The sequence below is a fragment of the Poecile atricapillus genome, chromosome 6 (assembly GCF_030490865.1).
Source record: "Poecile atricapillus isolate bPoeAtr1 chromosome 6, bPoeAtr1.hap1, whole genome shotgun sequence".
NCBI classification, from domain to species: domain Eukaryota; kingdom Metazoa; phylum Chordata; class Aves; order Passeriformes; family Paridae; genus Poecile; species Poecile atricapillus.
The window spans coordinates 815,110-822,884 of record NC_081254.1 but is presented as its reverse complement, the minus strand read 5'-3'; the positions used below and the strand labels follow the sequence as shown (position 1 = coordinate 822,884).

General features: G+C 45.6%; 1 long non-coding RNA gene across 1 annotated transcript; it reads right to left on the bottom strand.

Moving 5' to 3' along the window:
* Positions 1–2,121: 2,121 nt before the first annotated feature.
* Positions 2,122–7,469, bottom strand: LOC131580328 (uncharacterized). Its single transcript, XR_009277846.1, has 3 exons — positions 7,424–7,469; positions 6,757–6,848; positions 2,122–2,205 (listed from the first exon to the last, which is right to left on the bottom strand). It is a non-coding gene; the product is annotated as an uncharacterized LOC131580328 (long non-coding RNA).
* Between the last annotated feature and the right edge of the window lie 306 nt (positions 7,470–7,775).

Sequence of the window (7,775 nt, the reverse complement as noted above, 5' to 3'; positions counted from 1 at the left end):
GGAGCACAGCCTTCTGACAGCAGCTTTCAACTTGTCTAAGAAAGAGCTTGGCCATTTAGATGTGATGCAAATCTGTGTGTGTCTAAGGTGCAGGTGCAAGCTCTTGACAAAGGTGTTCTCCAGGTTCAGTTTCTCCTTGCCAGACACATTGGAAATGTTTTCCTCTGATGCCGAATTTTGCCCCAAAAGGCGATGAATAACTGTCTAAGAGACGCAGTTTAAGTCAGATAGACAGGAGGTATTTTATTAGCAACGTGCACGTTGGGGAAATCTCTAAAGGGAGTTTTCCAAAGTCTTACAACAAAAGCATGCCTTTTATACAGTTTAGGTTTGGAATTACATCATATCAATGCATATTCATATGGGGCGTGCCGTAGGCGGGGCGTGGGCGGAAACTTCTATTTTGAGGATCTTTTCGGGGGTCGTTCCGGTCGGCCTTCATCGTGGGCGAGGGTCTCCGAGGAGTCTTCCTCCTTAAACTTTTGAACTTCTTTCCAAATTTGGTCCTTTCCCGGTGTAGTTGGCCGAGTTCCCAACCTCCTAGGGCCAACTTATCATATTGACATTAGGCATGCTTTAGCTTCGGCTTAAATTACGCTTAGTCCGGTGATTTTTTTATCCTTCTCTTTCCCTCCTGTCGTTGTGTTTATTACTTCCAGATGTTCCCTTCATATTCTATGTTTTAACCCATTATTTCTCGAAGGCTATCTATTTTATGGCTTCATTCCCCCCTTTTCTTATGACTTACGAATTCTTTCGTCAAGGTCTGATCCTAAGAGTGCTGATGTCTAATCCTAAGAGCGCTGATGCGCTCGTACCATAGCCCAAACCATTTGGGTCCTTTTCATTATGATCCTTAGCTTCCACCACATAAAAATATTTGTAAAAGTTAAAACCAACAAGGCTCCAACTACCAATATCATTGGGGGCACCAGGTAATTGAAAACCTGTGTGGCTGTTGGGGAAAATCCTGTGAAGATATCCCACCAATGATGCTGGCCTACTTGTTCTACTTCGGTGAGGACATTCTTTATTCTTTCTGAATCATGTTCTACCTGCCATACCATCCGTGTAGTTGTTTGATTCACTCTTTGCACCAATTCCTTTACTTTAGGGTGTGCGAGCATTGCTTTGAGAATTTTGACATCCATCCCTATTTGCAATTCTGGTATTTCTCGATGCAGGTTAAAATCTGTGTTAATTAGCTGTTGAGTAGTTATTGGGACAGTATAATGAAAATCGCAACCCACTATTTTGGTAAAGTTGCATGCACAAAAGTTAGTATTGTTAGTTTCCTCTTGGCAATTATCTATAGTGACATTGTCACAGGCTGTCCGTACGCAAGCACACCCATTCCCTATATAGTAAACTTGTGACTGTGTTCGATTACGCAAAAGCACTTCAAAGGTGCACACTCTATTCTCAGCATCTAAGCATAAATCTTCTGCCTCTACTACAGCGTTTTCGCAAACATAACCTAGCTGTCCTCTAGGAATACATGCTTCTGTGCTAACCGATTGCCACTTATTTTTGATATAATCATAACTGGCCCAAACATTGTTTGCATTCCGCTGGTGGAGTGGTTTCTTGGGGCAAGTCTTTGGGGCTGTGATCCGGTTGGATCTTCCCGGAAATCACTCCACCGACATGAAATTGGGCCCTTTTGCTGCCTCCAAATAGTGGGCTTACCCATTTTTACCGGACTAAAGGTAATTAAGTTATGTTCGGATGCTGACTTCCCCAAGGATCGAATTGTCAATACTAGCTGCTTTGTTCTTCCTTCCACTGAGTCAAGCTCTCGACACCCAATTTGGATTTGGTCTCCCTTGTATGCTACCATGGAAGATTGATGCCATAATTTACTTGCGTATGGCTGATTGTTACGTAGGGCATATACCTCGAAATAGGGTCCCTTCGCTCCCCATTCCGGGTGGATACACTGGTGTGCGTGAGACCATGGATCTATCGGGTCAGAGTCTCGGGGAAGAACTATACTTATCGAGAGTCCAATGATCAGGGTTGAAAGGGCTTGAGGTGAAGTCAAGGTCATGATGTCCGTTCCTCTTGTTTACTCTCTGGAGCTTTCTTGACCCGCGAGTAATGAATCCACGTAGGTCGCTCCTTGATCCGGACCGCGGTGAAGGTAGTCAGCAGCACTTGGAAAGGTCCTTCCCACTTCTCTTGTAGGGGTTTTCCTAAAAGATTCTTAACATACACCCAATCACCGGGGTTAAACGGATGCAATTTACAATCAGGTTGTTTAGGTTGGTGCTCTATTACCACGGTAGCATTCTTATCCAATTGTTTCCCCACTGTAATTACATAATCATAAATGTACTGGTTACCGATTTGGCCTATGGCATCCCCGTTTACAACTTGCATAGCATAAGGTCTACCATACAGGATTTCGAATGGGCTTAGCTTCTCTTTTGACCTTGGTTTGACTCTCAGCCTCAGCAGAGCAATAGGCAAGGCTTGATACCATAATGCTTTGCTTATTGCTCTCACCACTTTCGCACAGAAGTGTGTACCCCTATCCGAGGAAATACTCTTCGGTACCCCAAACCGCGGAATGATTTCATTCAACAGTATTTCGGTCACTTCTCTTTCCTTGTTTGTCCTGCAAGGGAATGCTTCAGGCCACCCAGAAAATGTATCAGTTAATACCAACAAATATCGGAGCCCCCCTTTTCTTGGGAGCTCAGAAAAATCAATTTGCCATACTTCACCTGGGAATTTACCTCGACTTATGGCTCCTTGGTGTATCTTGGTTCTCGTATTCGGGTTATTTCTCAGGCACCGTTCGCACTGGGATGTTACGTGCTTTATAGTAGTAAATAATTTCGGTCCTGCTATCCTGGTTTGCAAATATTGGTAAAGCGGATCCAAACCCCAATGGGCCTTCTCATGTTCTGCTTTTACAAACTGCCACATCACATTTCCTGGTACTACTAACTGTCCTGTTTCCAATTGACCCTAACCATTTTCTAATATTTTGCCCTTATTTCTTTGAATCCATTTATGGTCTGATTCCTGGTAATCTGGCTTGATACTGATATCCAGGTCTCCTGGTATTAGGGCCATTATTCCCACTTCCCTAGACTTTGTGGCAGCCAATTTGGCCTCTGTATCTGCCTTTCTATTTCCTATTTCTGGAATAGTATTGCCTTTCAGATGTCCCTTACAATGCATTATGGCCACTTGAGCTGGGAGTTGGACCGCCTCTAGCAATCGCAGAACCTCTTCTGCATGTTTGACTGTTTTTCCTTGTGTAGTCAACAGTCCTCTTTCTTTCCAGATGGCCCCATGAGCATGTACAACAGAAAAGGCATATTTAGAGTCTGTCCATATATTGATTTGCATATTCTCTGCCAATTCCAGAGCTCGAGTCAGAGCTATCAGTTCTGCCTTCTGGGCTGAAGTTCCTGTGGGTAAGGGGTTCGACTCAATTACCCTTTCTGTAGTAGTGACCGCATAACCAGCCATTCTTACTCCTTGCTTCACGAAGCTGCTGCCATCTGAGAACCAGTTGTCCGCATCTTCGAACGGCTCTTCTTTGAGGTCCGGGCGACTGGAATAGACAGCTTCAATTGTCTCCAGGTAGTCGTGTTCGATGGGTTCTGCCGGGGCTCTTCCTTCTAGAAATGAAGCTGGGTTCACAATGTTAGTTACCTGAATGGTTACGTCATCTGATTCAGCCAGAACGGCCTGGTATTTTAGGAATCTGGAAGGCGACAACCAATGGTTGCCTTTCTGTTCCAGCACAGCTGACACGGTGTGGGATACTAGTACAGTCACCTTTTGGCCCAGCGTGAGCTTCCTGGCCTCTTCTATGTTAATTATCACTGCGGCCACTGCCCTCAGACAGCCTGGCCATCCTTTGCTTACTTCATCCAATCGCTTAGAGAAGTAGGCCACAGCTCTCTTGTGCGGTCCCAGCTGCTGTGCTAGGACTCCTAAGGCCATCCCTTGTCGTTCGTGGGAGAACAGCCAGAATGGTTTTGATACGTCTGGGAGACCTAAGGCTGGTGCTCTCATTAGTTCCATCTTCAGCTTCTTGAAGGCTTCTTCTGCCTCGGGAGTCCAAACTAGGATGCTCTTAGCCTCCTTCAACAAATCATACAGTGGTTTAGCGAGTATCCCGTACTGGTAGATCCATAACCGACACCAACCTGTCATCCCCAAAAAGGCGCGCAGATCTCTCACCGTCTCTGGTTTGGGCATCTGGCAGATGGCCTCTTTCCTAGCTGCTCCCAGGGATCGCTGTCCTCTGGAGACTTCGTATCCCAGGTACACCACTTGTGTCTGTACCAGCTGTGCTTTCTGTCGAGAGACTCGATATCCATTTAAACCCAGGAAATTCGGCAAGGAAATGGTCCATTCAATGCATTCTTCCTCTGTCGCTGTTGCTATTAGGAGGTCGTCTACGTACTGCAGAAGGGTGCCATCTCCCAGCGGCCTTTCCCACTGTTCTAGTTCCTTGGCTAACTGATTCCCAAAAATCGTAGGGGAATTGCACCACCCTTGGGGCAACACTGTCCAGGTGAGTTGGGTCTTTCTTCCACTATCTACAGATTCCCACTCAAAGGCAAAAATCTTTTGACTCTCGAGAGCTAAGGGGAGGCAAAAGAACGCGTCTTTTAAATCTAATACGGTGAACCAGGCCAAATTCTCCTTCAGTCTGGTCAAAAGCGTGTATGGGTTAGCAACTACCGGATGCAATGCCTTAGTTATTTCATTTACTGCTCTCAGATCCTGGACTAACCTATAGGTTCCATTAGGTTTCTTGACTGGCAGGATTGGTGTATTAAAATCTGATTCGCATTCTACCAATAACCCCAGTTCCATAAACCTTCTGATTGTGGGCTCAATCCCTTTCCTATCTTCTATCCTCAGAGGGTATTGTTTCTTTCTCACCGGTTTTGTCCCAGCTTTAAGTTCAACGACAATCGGTGCTGCTTGTTTTGATTTTCCAGGTATATCAGTAGCCCACACCAATGGGTACATCTTGCTCAGGATTTGCTCGAAATTGTGGCTTTCAGGTTTAGGCTCCACACAACTGATCGTTAGGCTTAGAGCTGTAATCAGTTGTTCTTCATTTACTTGAAACTCCAATTGGTCTTTGTTAAACTTTATTACGGCCCCCAAGTTCTCCAATAAGTCTCTCCCTAGTAGGGGTTTTGGTGAATTTGGTAAATACAGGAACTGATGAATTCCCATTTGCTTCCCAATTTTGTATTTAATGGGTTTCAAAAGTAAGCCTTTTCTGGTTGGCCTGTTGCTCCCACAACTTGCACAAATTCATCACTTTTAGGTACAAATTCTTGATTTAAAACCGAAAAGGTTGCTCCCGTATCAATCAAAAAGTCTAATTCCTTTTTACCCTCCCCTAGCTTTATACTGCACTAGCCGTTGATAGTGTTCCGCGTTGCCCGGGTCCCACTCTGGTTTACTGCTGGGAAAATTATCTTCTAGTCTCCCCGATAATAGTTGGGCATGTCGCCTCCCCGTTTCCAATACGAGTTCCCTTTCCGTATCTGTCAACTCTGACAACATCACTTCTATATCCTCCCAATCAATATCTAAGTTCTTTGCCATTAGTTCAAACCTCTTTGCTACTCCCTCTGGATTCCTCCTGAAGTTCCTTGCCTCATCCCTCCAATTGTTCAAATCACTCGTCGAGAATGGCACCTTTACTCTAGTCTTTTCCCCTACTATTGGCATAACTTGTCGGAGAGGAGCTATCGTGCGATTCCCTTTCTCCCCTTGCTTTGCTTCCCCCCGTGCCACAGATCTGGTGTAATACGAGTGACTGGTCCCCTCCCCGGGATTTTCTTCCTGTGCCTCAATGCTTTCCCTATTCTTTCTCTTCTCTTTCTTCTTTCCCCCTTCCTGCTCTTCATTTTCCTCTCCTATCTCTATCACACAATCCATCCGATTCTCATCCTGCGTCTGTCGCCTCTTTTGTATCTGCCAGCTCTTATCCTGTCCCGGGCTGCGGTTCCTCTCATCCTCTGCTCCCCCTCCACTTCTCTTATCCTCTATCTGAATTACTATGTTCAGTTTCTGTGAGTTACTCTCTGCCTCCCTTTCGTATGCCTCATTATCATTCTTCTTGCTGTATCTCAATTTAGGGACGTCGCCTCCCGGTGAATTGCTTTTATCCCCAGTCCTTGGTGCACTGGTTTCCATTCTACAGACGCCTCCATTTCTGGAGGTGTTGCTATCTCCATATGGACTGAGCTCGGGTATGCTACGTGCCTCCCTTCGGCTCTCTGCTTCTGACCCACTGCCTTCCTCCCCCTCAACCTCCAGTGTGGGTGGGCTGTCAGCATTCATGTAGCTCCCTGACCCCTGTGGACTATCTAGTCCCTGAGGGCTGTTTTTTCTCCCGTCAATCTCTGATTTTAATGGGCTGCCCTCCTTCCAACCCCGGACTCCCTCCCAGGTCCTTCCAATGCTTTAGGATGCACCCTAAGGGGGTTTTCATATTTACGTCCTTACTCTGTTGACCTCCCATGACTATCCCCTGTATCTGCGTTTTCTGTTAACCGAAACAGTCCCTCTCTCGCAACCACGATATGCTGATATATTTTAACACTTCATGCACACAATCTCAATCGCTTCGTCCGTTTCCGACCTGGCTTCTCGCGAAGAACAGGAAATGCGGAGCAGGACTCCCTCTCGCTTCGCAGCTACGCTGCGTCTCACTCACCCTCACATACAACACACACTTATAAAATAAAATTGTTTTACCAGGTTTTGTCACAAAAAAAAGTCGCCCTCAAACTGTGAAGTACCGGCTTCCCAAATTCAAGGCACGTAGACAGCACAATGCGCGTTTCAATCTATTACATAAAGAGTGACAAGATGTCTCCTATAAAACTTTGCAACAAACACATAAAACGAACACACAAAACACATACAAACACCAATGGTACCAAAACCTATGATGTCCGAGATATCGAACACAAATGGTACCAATTAGGGACAAACACCAATAGTACCAAAACCTATGATGTCCGAGATATCGAACACAAATGGTACCAATTAGGGACAAACACCAATAGTACCAAAACCTATGATGTCCGAGATATCGAACACAAATGGTACCAATTAGGGACAAACACCAATAGTACCAAAACCTATGATGTCCGAGATATCGAACACAAATGGTACCAATTAGGGACAAACACCAATAGTACCAAAACCTATGATGTCCGAGATATCGAACACAAATGGTACCAATTAGGGACAAACACCAATAGTACCAAAACCTATGATGTCCGAGATATCGAACACAAATGGTACCAATTAGGGATTTTTACCAGGGCGTCCCCTGGTTTACCCTTCGGTGGTCACGTCTGACCCCCGTGTCCCAATAAAGCGCTTTAAACCAAAACCAATAAACAATTAAAAATACCTCTTAATTGGAGCAGGAGATGCAGGGAATCCTTCCTCTGCCGAAGAGCGCTGGTCCGGGAGGGGAGTCTCTTCTGACAAAAATCCGTCAGGGGCCCCAGAGGGTCCCGGCCCCGGACCGGCTCTTCGGAGGGAACCCCTCAAAGTCTGAGTCTCCTGTTTCGTCCCACCTGGGTCGCCAGAACTGATGCCGAATTTTGCCCCAAAAGGCGATGAATAACTGTCTAAGAGACGCAGTTTAAGTCAGATAGACAGGAGGTATTTTATTAGCAACGTGCACGTTGGGGAAATCTCTAAAGGGAGTTTTCCAAAGTCTTACAACAAAAGCATGCCTTTTATACAGTTTAGGTTTG